This window comes from Hyperolius riggenbachi, chromosome 2, assembly GCF_040937935.1.
Source record: "Hyperolius riggenbachi isolate aHypRig1 chromosome 2, aHypRig1.pri, whole genome shotgun sequence".
NCBI lineage: Eukaryota > Metazoa > Chordata > Amphibia > Anura > Hyperoliidae > Hyperolius > Hyperolius riggenbachi.
In genome coordinates this window covers 484355605-484377023 of record NC_090647.1, presented here as the reverse complement: position 1 = coordinate 484377023, position 21419 = coordinate 484355605, and the positions used below count along the sequence as shown (strand labels likewise).

The following is a 21419-nucleotide window of genomic DNA, read 5'->3' as shown; positions in this document are numbered from 1 at the left end:
TTACCCATGTTTATGTTGGCTACAGTAAAATGTAACAACATGCTTCAGGCAGTGCTCACTGCTCTCTAACATTCATTTTATATGGCAGTCGGCATAGTTGTGAGGAGAGCGGAGTATAATGAGCGTAATGATTTTTCTGCACTGGCACGGAAGGGAGAGGTCAGGTGTGTTATCGCTGGCAGTCTTTGTACTGACAGGTAACTGTGTGATTCCCATATAATGCAATTATAAATGTCAGACTGCCTGGAAACTGTTGAAGGTTACATGTCTTGTAAATAAGATATCTACATGGAAACAATTGGAAAGCTCAAACAGGAAGTAAACATTTGTATTTGTTTTGGATAGTGTAGCGCTCAGGTGTCAAACTCCAGGCCCACGGGCCAAATGCGGCCCTCCTTGCCATTTTATACGGCCCTCCAGAGTTCAAATGTGCATCATTGCAAGCAGTAAAAGAACAACAGCACATTGCCTTCCTATCCAGAGGTGCTCACTGGTGACCGATTATGGTTGAAGCATTGTCAGTTTCACCCTTTGGGGGCCAGCTGCGGAACCCTCATTAAGGACCAGGCCATTTTACATGTGGGGGAGGGGGGGCATTTGGAGGGGTCAGGCAGCCGGATCCCTACTGTGGCTAGCTAGGAATGGTGTCCCCTGTGTAGCCAGGTGTCCCCGGTATTGCCAGCAGCCCTTACTTACCTCCCAGGCTCCAGTGATGAGCAGCTTTAGCCCCCTCTACTCTGGCCGGCATCCTCGCTCGCACTGCCGTTAAGTTCCCAGATCGCAGCGTGATGATGTGATGAAGTGGGACCCGACACTTAACGCAGAGCGAGCGGGGATGCCGGCCAGAGCAGAGGGAAGCAGCGATCACCGGGAGAATGTCAGGAAGGTGAGTCCCCATCCTCTTCTTCTCCTCAGAATGCCACTGCCAACAGTGATCACTGTGATCTGCTGGCGATCGTAGTGATCAGGCACCAATCACGATGGCTCCTGATCACTGAGAGGAGATGCCAGCTGTCATATGAAAACGTAATCTCCCCTCTCGGGTGTGCACGATCACCTCGGGTGCGGAAACGGCAGGTGGCGTAAATCCTACGCCGCATCAGGCTTAGACAGCCACAAGTGCAGCGTAAGATTTTCTTCTGGCGGTCCCCGAAAGGTTAAGGTGTTGTGCAGCAACAACCGATGGGACCACTCCAGCAAAATTACCATAGGGCCCCCTCTTGGGATACAAACCCCCTTGTGTGGCTAGTATCTTGCCTTGGGCCACATTTCATCTTGAAGTTTTTCTGCTGAAGCAGCACTGGATCAGGAAGATATTAAATTGCTCCACTGCACTACTCTGCAGAATGGGGAGGAGCAGGTCCACTGTTGCTATAGTTATGCCACTTAATTTGAGGCAGTTCAATAAATGTCAAATCTTAATAAACAAGTTGGCCCGTGACTTAGACCAGGTTTTAGATTTTGGCCCCATAACGTGATTAAGTTTGACACCCCTGGTGTAGAGAGAGGTTTGGGCTTTTATTGCTGTCTACACTCACCTTGGACAATTTCTCCTCACTTCTTGTCCCCTGCATAGACTGGACAGGGCTGTCCCAGAATGCATCTTGTATGCATTATCATATGATCAGGATGCCATAGAATTTTAATAAAGTTTTTTTTTTTTGTTAGTTATTTTTTTCTGTGAATTGTTGAAGCAGGATAATATTCAAAGCTCAGCTCCTGAGTAGATGTATGCTTTAAGTTGTCAGGTGTGATTTTATGGTTAATCAGGGAAATGAGTTTAAAATTGTAAAAGAACATACTGCATATATTTACATGCAAAATTTGCATAATCCTGCATCAAACTAGATTATATTGTAGTTTTTAAAGGGTACCCGTGAAAAAAAAACATTAGATGCCTTCAGTAGGTTGAAGGAAACCTCTGGATCATCCAGAGCCCTCTCTCTACTGAGGTAAGTAACTTTACCTTTTCCCCCCCCTCCCGTGTTTGCTTTAAAAAGTTCTCTCATGCTCTCATCAATATACTTCAGTGAGTTAGGGGTTCATTTGGGAAACTATAGCATAATTTCTTTCACTGGTATAGTATTCTTGTTGCTGTAATGTTTATCTTGGGCCTCGTTTTCACTAGGGTTGAATCCGGCCCGAATCTGCAACGTTTCCGCGCAGGCGAGTCTGGCGGAGAAACGCTGCTTATTCCTCTCATGGCTTCCGTCCGAATTGTACTGCAGTGCGATTCTGGACAGCATGCTGCAGTTTTCTGCAGCACATGTCTAAAAAAAGTGACTCATGCTGCGGTGCCACTGCTGAATTGCAAATGGCCACGGCACCTAGTGGAAATAAGCTCTTAAAGTGACATGAAAAACAAAACAAAAACAACTAATGATTAGGCTTCCTTTTAGGCAGCTATACTTACCATATTCACTAGTGGCTCTGTGAGGTGCTAAGATGGATGAGACGTCAAATGGTCTCCACATCCTCCTGTTCCCCCAGTGCTCCAGCGAACATGTAGAGTAACTCCTTAGGTACATACCATTAGTGTTGCAAGTGAGCTTGATCCTGTGGGCGGTACTTTCGAACACGGGCACTATACAGACTTGCTGCTCTGCTGCCCAACAAGAACATGTGGTTTTGCTGTCAAAAGACGGAGGAGAGACTACAGGCGATGCATGATGGAGCAGCTTTCTGCATGAAGTAAGGAGGGGAGCCATGTGATCTTTATCCCTTTCAGGACTAATGGACTCTGGCCCCTTAAAGGACATACGAGGTGAAAATTTACTGAGAAAAACAATCGTATCCATCCTCCTTCTCCTAAAATGACCTTTTTTTTAGATATCTCACAATAATAAATGTTATATTTAAATCTAGTTTTTAAGTTTTACTGTTTCATTTTCTCTGCTCAATGACGCCTTCACTGCAGTATGCTAGAGCTAAAATCAATGAATTGGTGACCCTTTTTATCTCTTTCCTTCAATCAGAAGCCATTTACTGACAGGAAAGTGTTTTAGGGCTGTAATTACTTCATCAGTGAGGATTATGCTATAGTCTGACCCAGTGCGACCCGGACCCGACTCAAACATCAGGTATGCAAGTGACAGTTTCTGTCTAACTCTTTCAGGCAGAGAAAGAAAAAAAGGAGCATAGCCTAGTTATTCCTGTGCTTGGCACTATACATACACCTCTATTTCATCATGTCACATGTCACCTCGGTTGTCCTTTAAAGAGAACCAGAGATGTTGGGGGAAAAGATTTTATACATACCTGGGGCTTCCTCCAGCCCCATAAGCCTGGATCACTCCCACGCCGCCGTCCTCCGCTGCCTCTATCCGCCGGTGCTGGGTCCCGTAGTTTCAGCCAGTTGGGCCAGTCGACGTAAGCACGCGGCCAATTTTCCGCATCACAGGGGCTCCCTTCGTATCCTTACACGTGTGGCTCCATACTACTAAGGCGCATGCGTAAGGATATGGAGGGAGCCTCTGTGATGCGGAAAATTGGCCGCGTTTGCCGGAAGTGACGGGACCCGGTACCGGCGATAGAGGAAGCGGAGGATGGCGGCGTAGGAGCGATCCAGGCTTATAGGGTTGGAGGAAGCCCCAGGTATGTATAAAAGCTTTTCCTATTTTTTTTATTTTCCTTCCTCTCTGGTTCTCTTTAAGGACAAGAGCCTTTTTTTTTTTTTTTTTTATGTGATCACTGGTATTGGCTTATAATGACCACATGGTCAGGAACTAATAAAATTAGACCTGAATGGCCACCTTGGCTCAGTTTAGTAAAGCATGTACCGATATACTGTATGAAGCTTTAATATATTACTAAGCAATATATTATAAACTATATAAAGTAATAAACTGAAGTTTATTTGAAAGTACTATTCCTAAGAATGCCCTTTTCAGTTTGTGTTTACAATCTTGATAATCTCTTGATACTTTTAATTTACGTTTTAATTTATGTTATAGTTTATAAGTGCTATTTTGAATTCTTGTGCATAATATTGCTACATTGCTCTTACGCACTTGCAGTGTTCATTCTAAATGTAGGATAAAGTGAAATATCTAATTGCTTTGTTTGTTCTCTATAAAACTCAGTTATCGTAATAGAATGAGGTGTGGCAGTTTTAATCAGCTCAGCAATGCAATAATAGCCCTGGTGAAGACATCAAACCTTTTTGCTGGCCTATCCTGCATGACTCTTCCGAGCTTGCTGGGCAATCTGTAACGTTGGGTGTTTCAAGTCCTACTCTGAGGCCTGGGGCACACGAGCGGTTTTTGCAGCGATCCGCAAACCGCTTCCGCCAGTGAAAACGCTTGGCTAATGTATCTCAATGGGATGGTGCACACCAGCGGCATGAAGTTTTTAGCAAACCGCAAACGTGCCTCCTGCTGCACGTTTGCGGTTTGCAGAAGCATTTCTGCCTCAATGCAAAGTATAGGAAAAACGCAAACCACTCTGGAAAAAGCTACATCAGAGCGGTTTGCCAGGCATTTTTGTTACAGAAGCTTTTCAGTAACAGCTTTTACTGTAACAATATTTGTAATCTGCTACACAAAAACGCTCCCAAAAACGATAGGCATGTTTAGAAAACGTCTCTAAACATGCCTAGAATCGCTCTGAAATCTGCTACAAAAACCGCTAGCGTTTTGAGGATCTGCTAGCTGTTTTGGTGTGCACTGGGCCTCAGAGCCATAATAAACCATGCCATGTGCTGATGAGGATCAACCAATACGAAACAATCTGTATGCAAGTTCTGGGGGGGGGTGTTTAGCTTACAGGGACAACAAAGGGATGACTTGCATATTCAGCAGTGATTCATTATGGGACACCTTAGAGTTCACTCCAACCTGAATAATCGCAAATACCTTCTGACTTAAGAAGGCAAAATTCTGCTTGACATAGCATTTTAGTAAGGAGGCTTTTTGATCCCTTTCAGCCCCTTACGCACTACTAGGAGTTCTGGTTCACCATAAGCTTGCTGGGTAATCTGGAACGCCAAAATAAGTGTAAGAGGGTAGAGCTGTTGTAAAGGAACTAGCTTCAGGGTCATCATCCTGATTTTGATATTTACTACCCAATGAGTTCTGCACTGAAATAAGAATGCAGCCATTGAAGCCTAATATGTTGGACTTTGTATTCAGTATAGCTTATACCAAGTACTCTGCAAGTACTAAAGCCAAAATGAGGAGGAACGCCTCAGAACTTGCATCTTGACACACAGGTCAGCCATTTGAATTTCACTGTAAAGTGATGATGTAGTGCACTACTGACACGTATGAAGGTGGTCAGGCTGCTTTTGACACAGCCTGTTTACCACACCAGTGCTATTACTGTATCCTAATCTGATTCACCTGAGCTATATAAATTACAATGCAGTGTAAAACTCATTACAGGCCTGGGTCACTTAACTGCTCACTGGCTTCTGCATTGCTCCAGTGGAGTACGATTCATTTGAGTAGGCGGGTGGAAGGGAGGTGCCTAAATGTCCATACCAGGAAATGTATTTGATTTGAGAGACTCAGCAGGGCTCAGAAGACTGCAGCTCAGATAGTATGACAGCATTGTGTGTTGCGGGTTGTTGCTTTACCACCATTTTGTGATTTATTATTATTATTTAGTATTTATATAGCACTGACATCTTCCACAACGCTTTACAGAGTATATTGTCTTGTCACTTAACTGTCCCTCAAGCTCACAATCTAATTCCAATCATAGTCATATGTATGTGTATATATATATATATATATATATATATATATATATATATATATAATATTCTATGGCTAATTTAGAGAGAAGCCAATTAATTAATCTGTATGTTTTTGGTATGTGGGTGGACCGGAGTGCCCGGAGGAAACCCACACAGACACGGGGAGACATATACCGGGGACCCAGCACTGCAAGGCAAGAGCACTAACCATTAAGCCACCGTGCTGCCTGGTGGCACAGTGACGTATATGCGACACAGTGACGTAATAAATATCGTGCTTACGTTGCTGTACTGTAGACCTGGTTTAAAGATGGACCAGGACTGACTGACTCTAACACCCGCCTATCATTGCAGTCCTGGAATAGAGCATTACATTAACGGGCCCTTCCACTCTGAGTTTGTTGCTTTACGATTAGATTACAGCATAGACATAAAGACGTGCTACCGCTGCGGTGCAACCATATATTGAGGCATTCAGTACAAGGAAAGGATGCCTCACAGCATCTGTAAACACACTTTACTCAGGTAACGCATGACATGCTGTGCATTACTGCATCGGAACCGGCCGCACTGCATTTGATGTGGAATGCTGCATAGGGATATTGTTGCAATGCAGCGATACTGTTCATTGCAACGCATTCACAATGGACTCTGTGTGGAAGGGCCCTAAATGTTTTAAAAAGTATTTAAAAGGTGCTGTTTACTTAGTTTAGCCAAATTGGTAAAAAATGACAATAGGTACACAAGGCTATTGCTACTGTGGGATCATGTGACTTGCCCAAGGGCTTGTTCACAATAGGTCTGTGGGGCGCCCATGCACTATACCAGAATGCAAGGCCACCGTGTCTCCACCAGTTGCAACACTGTCAGTTACACTGATTGGAATAGTGACATGTTGTGCAACCTGCTCACTGATAATGTATTCCTCTACAACGTAACACAACAGCAGGAAGCTCACACATTGATTTCTGCAATCTCTTGTCATTGCAGATAGCACACAGCATGCTGCTATAGTGTACCATATCGCACTGCACTGCGCATAGTGTGAACAAAAGCTTCAGGCTTGTTGCTAATGCTGTGTCCGTAGCAACAACCAGCATTTATGTCTGTTACTTGGAGCAGCGACAACCTGTGTGGGCCAGACCGTTACCATACATCCTTAGTTTGGTGTCATAAAACAGTTCCGTAAAGCCATCTGCACCTTTGCAAACAGTCCTGTATAGCTAAAAACTAGTGCTGATTACCGCCATCCGTGAGGTAAAACGTCTGGCAAGAGGCCCAGTGCACATCGTCGTTATGCTCGACGTAACCATGACTGCAAGACGCAAGTCCTGTTACATCCAGAAAAGGCCTGGTATGTGGCCTATTCAGTTAATAAAAATAGCAATTAAATTACTGTATACCATTCTTTTGCAAGATTATTTTTATCTTTTCATCGCTTGAAAAAATGTATACTCCTTTTTTATGCCATAGAATGTGCTGTGTGAACAAGATGAATTGTGGGAAAGTCCTCTGCCAAACACTCGTGACCTATAATCATGCAGGCTTCCCATAATGCTCCTCTCAGTGGTCTGTGGGTCCAGTATGATTTCCAGCAGGAAAACTACGTCAACTTCTACTGTGTCTTCCTGTCTCATCCCCTCGGGGCAAGTGTTTGTCATAGGAAATTTGTTCCAGAGACAAGACATGTTAATGAATTACACACACTTTGGGACTCTCAAAATAGATGTAAGCATATCAGTGGATCGGTGGTGGAAGGAATCCGTCTTGTGGGACTAAAACATAAAAGCCCTGTAATAATGAGGGTGACGCAATGACCTTCATTTAATACCATAATTAATGCCTGTGCCTCATCCATCTACCATGAGAGCCAAGCTTTGTTGGGTCAGTATGAAAACATGACTCTTAAAGGGGAGTCTCCACTTGCCTTTAAAAATGGTCATCCAACTTTTATCATTTCAATAATTAAGAGGCGCTAAAGGGGTGTGGTCTAATTCCCAATGTGTTGATCCATATTATGCCTGGTACTCACGATGCAATGTGCCCATCAAAATTTCCCATCGATCAATGATTTTCAACATGATAAAGGGATCAATTTTGTGCAGCACTGATCTCAAAATCGATCCCTTTATCGATCGGACATGTTGCAAATTTCCCGCCGATCTGATGATAAAATTTCTTTGTGTATACCAGCCTTAAGGTCTGCTTGCAGTTTTATACGTATTATAGGTTTATCATTGGGGCACTTTTGTGTTGTGTTAACAACAACACTGAATCATGCATGCTTTTAAAAAACGAACAACTCTATTATAATATTGGATTTTGAATGAAGTGTGTGTGTGTGTGTAAGACAAACGTTTATATCGCGCTTTTCTCCTGGCAGACTCAAAACACTAGAGCTGCAGCCACTAGGGCACACTCTATAGGCAGTAGCAGTGTTAGGGAGTCTTGCCCAAGGTCTCCTACTGAATAGGTGCTGGCTTACTGAACAGGCAGAGCCAAGATTAGAACCCAGGTCTCCTGTTACACTATCCAGACACTGACACAAGGAAGTTTAAAGCTTGATTGTCACCATAAAAATCAAATTTCAACAGCAACTGGTCTGATTGTATTAAGTGATAAAGATGCTAATCCTGCATTCAAAACTTTCAAAACTTTTTTTTCTGCTGTTATGATTTGGAGTTATCACATACTTAAGGAGCACTGGCCCGTTAGTAGTTGGTGCCAAACAGTTGAATGCTGGGGGGTTCTTTTTATCTATGAGATATACCTCCATTTCCATTCATTTCCTGGATAGCTTCTTATCTGAAACACGATCCCCTGCTCACTTGTGTTAACAAGCAAGGCTGAGTTGACTCAGCGTTTGGAGGAGAAAAGAAAAAAGTTAAGGGCAGAAATGACATCAGGATTTAGCCTAAACTGTGGGCAAAATGCATGGTTCCCACCAGGAACAGAATTCTCTTAATTTACTATATAACATGACTAGATTGTGAGCCTCTCTGAGGGACAGTTAGTGACAAGACAATATACTAAGTACAGTGTTGCGTAATATGTCGGCGCTATATAAATATTTAAATAAAATTCACTGAAATCAAAACGTGGGCAGTGCAATATATATGTTATGTAAGTAGATCAAGTATTTATCTACTTATATATGTTTTTTTTTCCTGTGGCATAGTATGGCTAATCCTACAGCTTTAAAGGGTTAACAAGCTGTGGTGTTCTAAACTGATAGGCTTTCATGTATGTGTAATACTGGAGAGCTAGTCTCAGAAATTAATATTCATCCAAGTTAGAGGAAATTACTACCTGTCTGGATATTGTTCATGGAAGCATGGCAGTGGCGGTGAGAGGCGGTAATCTGCATGTGTTACCTAGCCGCTGACCTTCTGAGCCGTACACTGGGGATTTTCCTGTCTGGAAGAGACACTGAATTCAATCAGTGTAATATATTTTTTAGGGTTGAGCGCACTTTATTACCCTTAGCATACCACTGTCCACATCTGAGGGGACATAAAATCTGCCCTTTATGTCTTCCCTTATGACCTTTTACTAATAGATCATCATAGCATCTGTCTAATGTTCTGTGCTTGGCAATAGATTTACACCCATTGTCAGCTGGCATAGCCTTGTTTCTAAAATAGAGATAGGATCGCACAGCTCAGAGGTATAGCAGTTTATACAGGGAGATGAATCGTGGTTACACAATTGTTCTGCTGCCTATCAATGCTGACCAGCTGCTCACTCAGTTGCCATGTGTGCAGCAGCATGTAGGTATCTGTATGGGCAGTTGAGGGTGGGGCTGTGGAGTCGGAGCTATTTTTTGGGTACCTGGAGTCGGAGTCAGTGGTTTAATAAACTGAAGGGTCAGAGTTGGAGACAGATCATTTTTGTAACCACTTCTTCGTCCTGCAAGGGCTGTGGAGTTGGAGTCGAGGAATTTTGGGTACCTGGAGTCGGAGTGGTTTCATAAACTGAGGAGTCTGAGTTGAAGTCGGATGATTTTTGTTCCGACTCCACAGCCCGTGTGGATGTCCGATTGACTATGCGACAATTTCTGGGCCAAAATTGGTTGCATTCATTGGTTGGACATGCGGCAAGATGTAGGGCCAACTTTTCTCGATTGGGTGCACGGTGGTAACGCGAACGATATCAGGATGAGCGACGAACAGGATGAAACCCCTGATGCTGTACCCCCTAATGTGCATTGTGCCCCCGGGTGCCCAGTGTAGTATACATTACCTGGCCATGGCACACCGCTTATACTCCGCTGGTTCCGGGCGCTGTCTTTCATCCATGCACACGCCCCACGTGGTTGCCGGCGTACATGTGGGAACGTGTGTGACGTTACTCCGGCAACCACCTTTGGAGGATAAGCATTAGCCACAGACAGGTAATGGATAGTGCACTGTGCACCGGGGGCACATTGCACATTAGGGGGGACAGCGCCGGGGGTTTTGCCACGTTCGTTGCTCGTCCTGATATCGCTTACCGTTACCACCGCAAAACCCAATCCAGGAAGTCGGCCTTACATCATGCAGCATGTCTGACTGATTAATGCGACCAATTTTGGCCCGGAAATTGGTCGCATAGTCGATCGTGCATGCACTTGGAGGCCCCAATTTTCATCCAATTCAATTATAATAATCGATTTGGATGGTCGATCGGCCTCCAAGACGCCTAATATATGGCCACCTTAACTCTGACAAGGTTAGCTTCATGCTGTTTCAGGTGTGTGATTCAGACACTACTGCAGCCAAAGAGGTCAGCAGAGCTGCCAGGCAACTGGTTTTGTGTAACAGGGTTTTGGCTACATGCAGTTTAGCCCAGCTTCCCAGCAATCTCTGCATCTATGAATGGCCACCCTACCATACCAACTACCGCCCTATCTCCCTCCTCCCATTTGCCGCAAAACTGCTTGAGAGTCTGGTTCACAAACGCCTGACCCAGTACCTCAATGCCATCTCCCTGCTAGACCCACTGCAAACTGGATTTTGGCCTGCCCACTCAACTGAAACCGCTCTCACCAAAGTAGTCAATGACCTAGCCTTAGCTAAAGCTGAAGTATTTGCCTCCTCCTCCTTGACCTTTTAGCAGCTTTTGACACAGTGGACCATCCCCTGCTCCTCCAGTCCCTCCAGTCCATGGGCATTCACGACCTCACCTTGGCCTGGTTCTCTTCCTACCTCTTCAACTGCTTCTTTACGACCTCCTTCAATGAGTCCTCATCCACCCCCAACCACCTCTTGGTGGGAGTCCCCCCAAGGCTTGGTCTTTGGCCCCCTACTGATCTCCCTATACACATCCTCCATTGGCAAGCTTACCTCCTCCATGGGTTTTAACGATCATCTGTATGCAGATAACACCCAGATCTACTTCCACATCCCTGACCTATCCACCACTACCAAGGACGAGGTCGCCTGCTCCTGCCATCTCCTGCTGGATGTCCACTAGGTTCCTGAAACTAAATCTGGACAAAACGTAATTCGTGATCTTCACACCCGGCCATCCCAGATGTGCATGTGACTGTTAACCACACTACCATTCGCCCTACCTCTCAATCCTGTCTGGGTGTCATCCTGGACTCCGCACTCTCCTTCACTCTCCACATCCAAAACCTCACAAAGTCCTGCAATATCCAAATTTGTAACATCACCACCAAACTCCTCATACATGCCCTCATAATTTCCCACCTTGACTACTGCAACACCCTTCTTTCTGGTCTCCCTATGACCCGAATTGCCCCGCTGCAGTCCGTCATGAATGCGGCAGCCAGAATTATCCACTCCTCCCATCGCTCCACCACAGCAGCTCCCCTCTGTGAATCCCTCCACTGGCTTCCTATCCAGTACAGAATCAGATTCAAGATAACGTGTCTGACCTACAAATCTCCACAAAACCTATCCAACCTACATTTTCGATCTTACTCAGAGGTACACACCTAGCTGCTCACTCCGCTCCTCCAATGAACTTCGCCTGACCGCCCCCCGCATCACCCAGTCCCATGCACGCCTCCAAGACTTTTCAAGAGCTGCTCCAACACTATGGAACTTTCTACCTACACCCATTAGGGCAGCTCCCTCCTTCAACACTTTCAAGAAGGCCCTCGAAACCCACCCTTTCAGTCTGGCCTACCACCCCTCACTAGTGCTCTAAACCCGCAGCTGAACTCTGGTCCCCTACCTTTCGTGTCCCTACCTCTCCCTCTAGATTGTAAGCCTTTGGGCATGGTCCTCCTCCTTTTGTGTCCTACCTGATCATGCACCTCCATTACTGTGCACCCCATACTATGCATTTGAGTGAACTCAACTTGCCTAATCTCCTTGCTCCATCCAGTGACTGACTAAGCATTACCTTGTACTCATACTGTGTTGTGTGATCTGGTCTTTCTTGTATTCCTGTATTGTCGTATTGCTGTATGTAGCCCATAAATATTGTCTATAACCTTAACTAATGTCCAAAGCTGTGTAATATGTTGGTGCTTTATAAATACAATAAAAAAATAATGGCCTTTATCAACTCTGATGGGTTTTATATTGAGTGTGGATTTGCACATCCAGCCATATTTATGGGAAGGATACTATTGCTCGGGAGTTCCTGGGACAGAGGGCCCATCAAAAGGGGGACAGTGTATAATCTCGGCTCTTCCTGTTCAGTAAGTCAGCATCAGGAGACGTTGGGCAAGACTCCCTAACACTGTTAGGCCAGAAACCCACTAGGAGCAATTTTCTGAGCGTTTTGCGATTTGAAGACTCTTGCTATTGTAATACTATGGGTGTGATCCCACTTGAGCGATGTCATTTTATAAAAATCCCCCATAGCATTGCATTAGCAAGAGCTTTTTCATATCACTAGTGATTAGAAATCGCTCCTAGTGAGCTTCTGGCATTACTGCCTATAGAGCGCGCCCTAGTGGCTGCAGCTCTGGCGCTTTGAGTATGCCAGGAGAAAAGCGCAATATAAATTGCTTTGTGTCTTGCCTTATTTGGTGGTCACCTAGCTTTGTTCTGCCTCAGGAAGTACAAATGTTATTTTAATTAGGTTTCAGTTAAAATCGAATATAATATCCACTGTTGCAAGGTGATCACCAGGTAAACAATTGAAAATCTAACAAAAATAAAAGCTGTGTATGGTGTGCTGTTATATTCACTGATGCCACTGTAGGTAATATTGGTGCTGTGGTATAAAGAACAGTACAATGATTTGTGCAATCTTGTGCATCCATGTGCTGAGCTTGCCTGCCCTCTAGTGGTCATGAAAGCTTGGTGCTGTTTTGGCACCATTAACGAAACCTATAAAAATATCACTGATTAGCTGTGACATGTATCACACATTACTAAGAAATAAAGAGCCACACTTTATACTTTCAGTTGGCCTCCACTGGTTCTACGTTTGTAACCCGCCTATGACTGGAATTCCTCTAATCTGTTTAAAAAGTGCCCTTTAAAATACATACTGAATTCAGGACCTTGTTACCAGGCTGTCTGTCCTTTTTCATATCTATGCATGCCCTGCAGTGACCACTTGTGCCTTGTTGGAAAATTGTGGCTGATATCGGTTTCCCCTGATCATCCAACTTTAAGGCCGCGTTCACATTACAAACCCGGACGGGCACGCATGCGGAACGCATCGCGTACGAACGCACGCCTTCCGCGTTTGTATGCGTTGCGTGGCTGATCCCATCACTGAAAAGTGAATGGGACAGCCACGCGTTTTGGCAAAAAATGCGTGCAGCATGCGTTCCCGGACCGCACAGGTCCGGAACGCATGCAGTGTGAACATCAGACAGTGCACTCTATGCTCTGTCTGATGTCGTGCGTGTCGGCCACCTGCACGCGTTTCCAAAACGCGGCTGGAAACGCGCGCAGTGGAACCACAGACTCCTGGGCTCATATGCAATTCACTTTTTCTCTTAGGTGATATTTTTACACCTTGTCATAAAATTCCTTTTAAACCCCCAGCAAGCAATAAAATACTCAAAATAATTTTGATAATACTTTTTCACCAACTTTTAGGTACTTCAGTTCAATTGTAAATTGCTTAAAAGTTATTTTAAAGAGAATATGAAAATGATCTCCTAAGAGATAACTCAAGAGAAAAAGTTAATTGCATATGGGCCCAGGTACCCAAAATTACTCCTACTCTAACTCCTTAGTCTAATAGCTACCAGGCAAAACTCATCTGACTCGGACTCTTCAAGTTAATGAAACCTCTGACTCCGACTCCAGGTACCCAAAATTGCTCCAGCTCTTCGACTTTCTGTGTGTGTGTGTGTGTGTGTGTGTGTGTGTCACTGGGTTGTACTTCAAGTGGCTGGATAGTGTGCAGGGTTTGAAACTTGTCTCTTCTTATTTCAGTATTGTATACTAGACTAATAATAATATAGTATAGTGCATAGTAAATACACTATACTGTGTATATGCTGTAGTAACTGGATAGAGTACTGGTGAAGTGCAATACTCCCTAACACTGCAGGGTGTCCCAGAGGCTGCTGCTCTTGAGTGCTTTGAGTCCGACAGGAGAAAAGTGCTATACAAATGTTCCTATGAATATTAATAATAATATAGCAGACTACTACACTATAATATATACTAAACTAGACTAATAATAAAATAGCTGATGACAAATAATGGTTGAAGGATCTGCCTCTGACACGGGAGACCAGGGTTTGAAGACGGAATTTATCATTCGAACGCATCTATCGAGCGGAAAAACGAAACGTGTGTTCCCAGCATAACAACGATACCTTCCAGCTCTGACTAGATCTAGTCAGACTTGTCTCTCAGGAAGTACCGTGTCTCCTATGGCAGAGTTCCCCAACCCTATCCTCAAGGCCCACCTACAGTACATGTTTTGCAGAAAACCACAAACCGCTTAGTGTCTCAGCAGGAATGATTAACAACCTCTGTGGATTTCCACAAAACATGCACTGTTGGTGGGCCCTGAGGACAGGGTTGGGGAACACTGACCTATGGGGCTCAAAACCAAATGACGGGAACCAACAGGATCCGATTCTAAGCGCTTTTCTTCTCGGCTGCATGGAATAAGCGCACCACCTGCAAAAACCCATGTGATCGGGCTCTAAGCAAGCCCCTGCTGTGTTACCACCAAATATGGCAATCCCACGTGCTTGTAAAATGGTATTTCATATTGGAACTAGACTTGTTATCTCTTTTCCTTGTTATTTAGTTAAGCCTTGTCAAGTTACACCACCTGGTGGTAGAACCCAGCAGTTTCTAGAATCTTTCAGTTTCTATGCAGTGCAGGTGGCTGTGTTATTATACTGCAAGGCTCTTCCAACTGCATTACAGCTCTCACATACTTTATACATTGAATTTTGTTGCACAAAAGCAGTACACTCCTACAATTCCCTGCAATACAGTGCTTATACATTGGAATGCCCCATTTAAAGGACCACTCCAGTGAGGAAAAAAATAAGTAGTTAAAATCTAACAGAACCAACAGGTTTTGGACTTGTCCATATCCTCATGGGGAATTCTCAGGGCTCGTTTCCACTGTTGCAGTGCAGAATCGCCTGGATTCCACCGCATCCGCATGCGGGTTTCCCCACGATTTCGCATGCAATTTCGCATGGCTAAGAAGCAGGCGAATTTAACCATGTCACCGCCTGTGTAGATTTCAATAGCATTACAAGCGAAATTGCACGCGAAATCGCGGGGAAAACAGCATGACAAAGCCGCATGCGATTTCCCTATTAAAAGCATTGCGGGCGATTCGCCCGCATTCCTGCCGCACGCGAAATCTGACGGCTCTGCCGTGCAGATTTCCCCCGCACACCAAAACGCACCCGCACGACGCACAAGTGGAAACAATCCCATCCACTTGTATTGTCTATGCGAATCCGCATGCAGTGCTTGCATGCGGATTCGCTATAGTGGAAACGATCCCTCAGGGTTTTGTTTGTTTTTAAAAAACATTTCCCCAATGGTAGTTGCTAGAGGAAATATTGTGCAAGTGAGTAGGGAGGCTGGTATCTTACTATTTTGGCAGTTAAACTGTCGTTGAGGAAATATTTTTGAAAACAGAAGAAAAACACGAGAATGAGGAGATGGGTTAGTGCAAAACCTGTCGGTTCTCTCAGATTTGAACTGCCTACTTTTTTTCACTGAAGTGGTCCTTTAAAACAATGAGCTGGAAGTTTGTAATGTGTTGCATTGTACAGCGATGCAACACAAGGGTAAAATGTACAGCAGAGAACTGTGTTGCATTCCCTATAAAAACAGGAACACAATGAATGAATGAAGGGAAAAGACCCGCCGCACGTTTTGCACATGTTGCATCGCATACAGTGAAGCATATAGTCAATGAAAAGTATGCTTCACTGCCACTGTTAACACTCGCGTTATACTGTACCACGCTGCATGCTCCTCTTTGGGACAGTGAAGTTCTTTGGAACACATCGCACCGGATTCGCTCTGAGGGTAGGAGCACACTAGGCAGAAACGCTAGCGTTGCAGAAAACGCAGCGAAAACGCACAATGCAAATTAATGGGCCGAATGAAAAAGGCAAATGTTTGCATTCTGCAATGTGTGTTTTTAAAAACTCTGGTCTTGCTGCATATTTTTCTAAAACGCATCTAAAACGCACATAATGAAAGTCAATGGTGACGCACAGGTATTGTGTTTAGTCGTTTTTTATACATTTTGTATGCGTTTTTAATGCAGTAAAAAAAAGTTTGATGTATTTCTGCTTCTTGTTGACTTCCTAGTGATGTGAAAAAAATGAATAAAAACGCATACAAAACGCATATGCAATCCGCAAACGCATTAAAACGCACGCAAAGCTCAAGAAAAACGCATGTGCGGAACAAAAACAACACGAAAACGCACTAAAAACGTATATGCACCAAAATGCTAACTTTCCTGCACTGCCTAGTGTGATCCTACCCTGAATTTTACATACGCTTACAATTGCAGTGTGTTACAGCGCATTATATAGCCTCCGTTACATCGTAGCACCCGTATGTGAACTATAGAGTGAATGAACTTCAGAAAATGCAAACAGAAACCTTTCCCAGCCCCTCATTATTTGTCTTGGCTGGAGAGACATTGGGACGTAGTTATGCTGTGTCTTCAGGAGGACAGTGTTTGACTATAAACCATAAATACTACACCGGTGACAGCGCACTACTGGAGGAGAACATATACTCAGCATAGTGCTGCTGTGCACAGCCTCCGGACACAGGGAGGAAACGTTGTCTCTGTTAACGGGTGGCCACACTCCATACAGTTTTTTTATATTTCTTTTCAAGAATTCTCAATTTTTCTGATTGTAACATTTGAAGAAGCATAGTATGGACACAGAGACGCTAAAAGTATAAAAGTATCTAAAAAGTTTAAAACGAGGAGGCAGTGGTGGACTTGCCTCCTCCAAGCAGACGCAAATGTTATTGATGACCACATACGGTATGTTATTGCTCCATTGCTAATGCCTGATGAAGTCGGATCAAACCTGCGAAATGCGTTGCATTGCCCCCCCCCAAGTACGTAAATAAACTTATATTTGACAAATACATTGGCAATTTTTGTGTCTGCTGGGAGAAGGTACTGTAAGTCCACCACTGTCTCCTCATGTTTTAAACTTTTTAGCTTTTATCCTTTTGGTGCCTCTGTATCCATACAACGCTATATTAAGTCCACCCCTGGTGGAGGGGGGTTACCTCTGTTTTTCCCTTCTATGGAGAGCGACTTCTTAATCCTGAGTGGGGTCAGGTCTAATCTCCCCACCTGCCTTTACAGTGGTTGCCTTTGAGGTAATCCTGCTTTGTGAGTATAGTTTATTACTCAATCATTCTTACATACTGCACTATATTTGGATCTTGGTGTCGCTATTCTGTGTTCTGATTTGAAAAAGACCAGAGTATTATTATTATTATTTATTGTATTTATAAAGCGCCAACATATTACGCAGCGTTGGACAATAAATACAAATACAGTTATACAAGGATGACAGACATACAAAGTAATGCAAGGCAAATTGTACAAAATACATGATCATGCGATATGGGCTGGTTAGGTAGGTCCAGTAATACAAGTACAGGCTGTCATAGGACAGGATCCTGTAGATTACACTAGGGAAGGGAGGACCCTGACAGAGGCTTACAATCTAAGGGGGTGGGTGGAAACAATAGGTGGGGCTGTGAAATAAATATTCAGTAGAGTTACTGTGTGGTAGGGGGTGGGTAGGTCATCTTAAAAGGTGGGTTTTGAGGGCTTGCTTCAATGTGTTGAAGGAGGGAGCAAGTCTGATGGGCGGTGGAAGGGCATTCCAGAGGGTGGGGGCAGCTCTTGAGAAATCCTGCAGGCGCGCATGGGAGTGGGAAATGTGTGGAGCAGTAAGGCGAAGGTCATTATAGGATTGGAGGGGACAACCGTGTGTGTGTGTATATGTATATGTGTATACGTATGTATATATATATATATATATATATATATATATCAGAAACCATTATATTTGTCTATTTTCCCCGGCAATGATTGATCATTATGATCAAATCTGCTGGAGATCGATGCCGCAACATGGCTGCTAGATCATAATTTAGATTAATTTCCAGACAAAATCGATGAAATCTATCAAAAGCTTCAGATGGAAAGATCACATTCGAAAGGGAGTCGGTTGGGTGTGTGGCAGTAGACTTTGGGACAGCTGACAGACCCCCCCCCCCCCCCCGCTCAGGTGTGTCTCCCCTCATCTAAAATGTGCTCCCCGTGCCCATGCAGAGTGTTGGCACTCCTATTGGCTTGTTTCAGGCTAGGTGGTTTCACAGTGGTCAGTTGCATAACTCGCGTTATAATGACTGCTATCTGCAATGGAAGCTGGACATAGACTTTAATACAAACTCTGCAAGCAGGGAGTTAGAATAATGCAATCAGTTCCTGTGAACAGGCCCATAGAGTTGTATGAGAATTATTTTGCACCAGCAGCGTGTTCTGCCAGGGTTCCCAATGGTATTGCAGTGCTTGTCCCGGGCGGCAGGAGAAATGGTGATCTGAGCAGCTGCAGCAACATGGTTAAGCGGTGCGGTAAACTGCCTAGTGAGAAGAGACACACTCAATTCTCATAGGCTTTTATTTCACCCGTCAGCATCCACTTCCTGTATCTGGGAGTGGCTGGGTAGTGTAATAGTCCACCTCTGACACAGGAGACCTGGGTTTGAAACTTGGCTCTTCCTCTTCAATATGCCAGCACCTATTCAGCAAGGAGTCCTTGGGCAAGATTCCCTAACTCTGCTACTGCCTACTGAGCACTGCTTTGAATTTGGCCAAGAGAAAAGCGCAAATGTTACTTGTCTTGGAAAAATGATACTGATCGGGACTTCTCGTTCCGCTTTAAGTGCCAACTGTAAATAGATCCTATGCTTATGCTTCTGCCCTACTGAGTCAGACCATTTCATAACCTAGTATGGACAGAGCCTGAAGCCGGCATGCACATGCAGATTTCCATCCATTGTTTCAAAACAATCCATTCCTTTCTGAAAGGAATCGATTCCTCCAACACTCAACACATCACTTTTTAATAGATTCCATCTGACATTCGATTGAACCGCAGTGTTGCACTGTTCGATGCAGTGCAGAATTAGAATTGACTTTATTCACCAAGTACGCAGATAGTCGTACCCGGAATTGGTTGTAGCACACATGGCATATGCATTATTACATAGACAGACATTACTTGACAAACGTAAGCTGTACATTGAGATGGGCACAGCAGCATACAGTGTGTGTGTGTGTGTGGTGGGGGGGCGGGGTTATGGGAATCATCCATTGAAAGCACTAGCAACTAGGGTGTGGGGCAATGCTAACCATGAGTGACGAGAGTTCAGAGCACTGCAACGCTATGGGCTGTCGATCTACCGCCAATCGACCTAGACTTTCCAATCAATATTTTTGATCAAAAGCTACTAAAATTTGATTGATCGGATATTTAAAGGAATCTATTTCCATTCGATTTGATCAGAGTGATCGAATCTGCAGGGATTGGAATGGGAAAATTGATGTGTGTATGGGCACCTTTAAATAGACACTAAAGTAAAAAAAAATTATGATATAATGATTTGTATGTGTAGTACAGCTAAGAAATAAAACATTAGGAGAAGAAACCTAAGTCTAATATTGTTTCCAGCAGGGCTGTGGAGTCGGTACAAAAATGTTCCGACTCCGACTCCTCGGTTTATGAAACCACGACTCCGACTCCAACTCCGACTCCGGGTACCCAAAATGGCTCCGACTCCTCGACTTGGACTCCTTATGCTTCATACACACTTGAGATAAAAGTCTTTGGAAAAGGCAAGATCACAGACCAATCTTACCACCCTTCATGTAGTATGAGAGCCATACTCTACACAGTCTATTCTATGGAGCTGCACTCCCCATCAGATAAAATCTTTGCAAGATGCTGCACACAAAGATGCCCGTACACACTCAAAAGATCATTATCTGCAAAAGATCTGTTCCTGCAAAATATCCATTTCTGCAAAATGCATTCATAGTCTATGAGATCTGCAGATCATCATACACACTTGGTTTAACAGACAATCATCTGCAGATCATCTGCAGATCAGATCCACCAGGATGGATTTTCAGATCTGCAGATGATTGCCAGATATGCAGATGAAGTCTGTTAAACCAAGTGTGTATGATGATCTGCAGATCTCATAGACCAGTGTGTCTCAACATTTTATTGGTATGTACCCTTTTGAAAACCCTATACTTATACTTACCAAGTACCCCCTAGTATAGTAAACATTATCACAAGTACCCCTTGACAAATGTATATTTAATCATAGTACATAATAATTGGTTCAAAATAATTTCCATTTACTATTTCTTTTAATTAGCTAAAACACCTAATTTGGTGTTTAACCTCCTTAGCGGTAACCCCGTGTGTGACACGGGGTAAGCCGCCGGAGGGTGCCGCTCAGGCCCTGCTGGGCCGATTTGCTTAATTTTTTTTTTGCTGGACGCAGCTAGCACTTTGCTAGCTGCGCCAGCACCCCGATCGCCGCCGCCGCGCGCCCGATCGCCGCTATCCGGTGCGGCGCGCGGCCCCCCCCCCCCCCCAGACCCCGAGCGCTGCCTGGCCAATCAGTGCCAGGCAGCGCCGAGGGGTGGATCGGGTCTCCCAATGACGTCCCGACGTCGCTGACGTCGGTGACGTCATCCCGCCCCGTCGCCATGGCGACGGGGGAAGCCCTCCAGGAAATCCCGTTCTTTGAACGGGATTTCCTGATCGCCTATCGCCGGAGGCGATCGGCGGGGCTGGGGGGATGCCGCTGAGCAGCGGCTATCATGTAGCGAGCCCTCGGCTCGCTACATGATAAAAAAAAAAAAAAAATTAAAAAAAACTGTTGCGCTTCCCCCTGGCGGTATTTTTCATACCGCCAAGGGGGTTAAATAAGATTTATCATTTTCTAAAACTCTAAATTTGTTGTTCTTGGTTAAGTATATCAAGCCTCAGTACCCCCTGGAACCATCAGAAGTACCCCCTGGGGTACACGTACCACATGTTGAGAACCTAGGTCATAGACTATGAATGCATTTTGCAGGAATGGATATTTTGCAGGAACAGATCTTTTGCAGATAATGATCTTTTGAGTGTGTACAGCATCTTTGTGTGCAGCATCTTGCAAAGATTTTATCTGATGGGGAGTTCAGCTCAATAGAATAGACTGTGTAGGTATGGCTCTCATACTACATGAAG

At 44.3% G+C, this 21419-nt stretch overlaps 1 protein-coding gene and 1 long non-coding RNA gene across 3 annotated transcripts in view; both read left to right on the top strand.

Annotated features, from left to right (window-relative positions):
* SSH2 (slingshot protein phosphatase 2) overlaps positions 1 to 21419 on the top strand; it is a 302262-nt gene that overhangs the window by 98613 nt on the left and 182230 nt on the right. The window lies entirely within an intron of this gene.
* Positions 5130 to 7098, top strand: LOC137547112 (uncharacterized). The gene is made up of 2 exons (XR_011026484.1): positions 5130 to 5209; positions 6689 to 7098. It is a non-coding gene; the product is annotated as an uncharacterized lncRNA (long non-coding RNA).